At 30.0% G+C, this 2384-nt stretch overlaps 1 protein-coding gene across 1 annotated transcript in view; it reads right to left on the bottom strand.

Annotated features, from left to right (window-relative positions):
- The window catches only part of LOC145182711 (kinetochore-associated protein 1-like), a 42793-nt gene extending 41454 nt beyond the window's left edge, over positions 1–1339 (bottom strand). The window contains exons 1-2 of the mRNA XM_090085339.1: positions 501–1339; positions 264–336 (exon numbers count right to left, since the gene is read on the bottom strand). The gene's annotated coding sequence lies outside the window, so the exon portion shown is untranslated. The remainder of the gene's footprint in view (positions 1–263; positions 337–500) is intronic.
- Between the last annotated feature and the right edge of the window lie 1045 nt (positions 1340–2384).

The raw sequence follows: 2384 nt of genomic DNA, 5'->3' as shown, positions 1-2384 counted from the left end.
TCTTAAAAAAACTATGACATGTTTTGAAATATTCCGTTCGGTAACCGTCAGTTTAGTTTGTTTGAGTTACTGTTTTAGTTACTCTTGCAATTCGTGAGTTTTGTTCTTTGAAACCGATTTGTTTAGAGTCGAAGATTTTATACCTATTTTGCGACAAAAAATTGAATATGTGCTACAAAATATTTTTCAATGAAGTTTGGTAGATATTGAAAAAGTATTATTAAAAACATAAAAGAATAGGTTTTAAAAGTAAAAAAACATACTTTCGGTAGAAATACGATGCCAGAAAACTAGCCATGTTTTCAATACCAATAAAGTCAATGAAAACGTCTGTAACTAAAAAAAAACAACCCACGCTATAATAAAGTTAAAATAATCATTTTTTCAAAAAAGTTGGTTCTCGTCAGATTAACAGACAATCTGGCACAGAATCCAGCATTAGAACTCGGTTCCGTAAAACTCGGATACGCACAACAATATATATCAATTAGATGTCTAACTTGCACTTTCGCAGTGAAGCAAATTTTTTACCAGCCAGGTTTGTTTTGCCAGCCTGAAATGACACAATGATATATCAAAGCAAAACAAAAATGAATTATTGTCAGTTTAAATAAAATGGCAACGGGCATTAAAACTTTAAAAACTTGTTTCACTTTTTCTTACGGAATTCTTGCGAGGTTAGATATCTAGTTAATTATATCATTGACGCACAATAATAACTTTCAGACTACTTTTGTATCCAGACCTTTTTTTATTGCAATGAATGTTTATTTTTTGAATGGACTGTTGCTTCTTATGATAATAGTTAACAATAGTCTTAAAAGCAATTATTTCAAAAGGAGGAGAACGTTAAATAACATGTATACGATGAAATTAGGAAATATAAAACTTTATAAACTAACTTTACAAACTATATTATCAGTAGTGAAATAAACTACTTCTTAGTGGTTTTTACAGGGAAAATAAACTTTCTAATATCTTACATGATAACGTAAAGTTATGAGCTAAATCACAAAAACTGGTTTAATATACAAAAATCAATTTAAAAAAAAGTAATGATAAATATTTTCAGTTCCTTTGATTCTTTCGTGACTTTTTCACTCACAACCATGTGTGCTACCATCATAGCTTACAATGTTTAGCATAATTCGCATTACCCCATTGGAATAATTCCTGCATAATTAAATGTAATTTATAGATAAACTTTGATCGCCTTTTAAGTGAAATATTCGTATCGGTAATCTATGATGAAATAATTCTTATTTTGGCACGATGAAATCAGCTGGTTAAAATTGATCATCTGTTACCTATTAAAGTGGTAGTTTGGTAAATAACATATGGAAGTTACAGCATCAAACAAGTTCATGTTTAAAAGAGTCCAAAAAATATTATAATTATTCATCACTTATGTAAATAAACACATTGTAGGCATTAAAGCCATAAAAAAAAAAAATTAATAAAAATATAATTAAAGCAATTAATTCAAACAAGATCTAGGAAGAGCCGCCCGTTACTCAAATAAACTAATTTTTTTTTTTATTTTAATTTTAATTTTTTTTAATTTTAATTTTTTCAGGCCCATTTTTTCTGGTCAAATTTTAAGTTTGTTAGCTACTGTATTAAGCCCATAAAAAAATCATACTAGGCAATTGGTATTGCCTTGTTTTCATTTGTTCTTTTTTATTCCCTGTTTTTTAACAGCACAATTTTATGATATAATATAAACAATCGTGAAACTCTGAAATACAATTTAAACTATTCATACGATCCCTTTTAAATATTTAAAACGGTTCCGAAAGAGTTTTCAGACGCCCGGTATTATCTGAATGTACATAAGACGACTTTTGAACGTCCTGTTCATGCTGGGGTTGTTCGCAAACGTGAAAACTTGACGCAGGTCATTGAAAGAAAACACGCTGTTTCTTAAAGTTTCTTGTTTACTTACAAAGTTTGAATTTTTAAAATTTCACTTGAAATTTAGTTCGCAAAAAATTTTTTTGCTAAATTATCAATTTCTACATCGACTGTACATTACTCTTTGTACATTTAATTTTAACAACTTTCTTCCTTTGCGGACGTCCAGGACTTAGTGACTAGCTCCCCCTTCCTATACACAACTCCTTTGAACATTCGTCAACTGCTTAAGGTGAAATTTGTGAACTCCTCTCTCCTTTGTGTATAGACGTTGTTATGGTGCCTGTGGTGTGAGCACGAGCTTATGCTTTTTGAAATTATTCTCCATCTCTGCGGAGAAGCATAATGCTACCTGTGGTTCATCCACCAACGTAAAATATACTTCTATCAATATTGGTATTTTGAAAAGTGCTAATTCTTGTGGAGGAAGAGGGATCAATTTCGGTTCTTTGAAAAATATTAAACCGGTT

Source organism: Hydra viridissima, unplaced genomic scaffold (genome assembly GCF_058129835.1).
Source record: "Hydra viridissima isolate aposymbiotic clone 2 unplaced genomic scaffold, HvirCarnegie_v1 scaffold_4, whole genome shotgun sequence".
NCBI lineage: Eukaryota > Metazoa > Cnidaria > Hydrozoa > Anthoathecata > Hydridae > Hydra > Hydra viridissima.
Note: the sequence above shows the minus strand (reverse complement) of the source record. Positions and strands in the feature narration are given on the sequence as shown.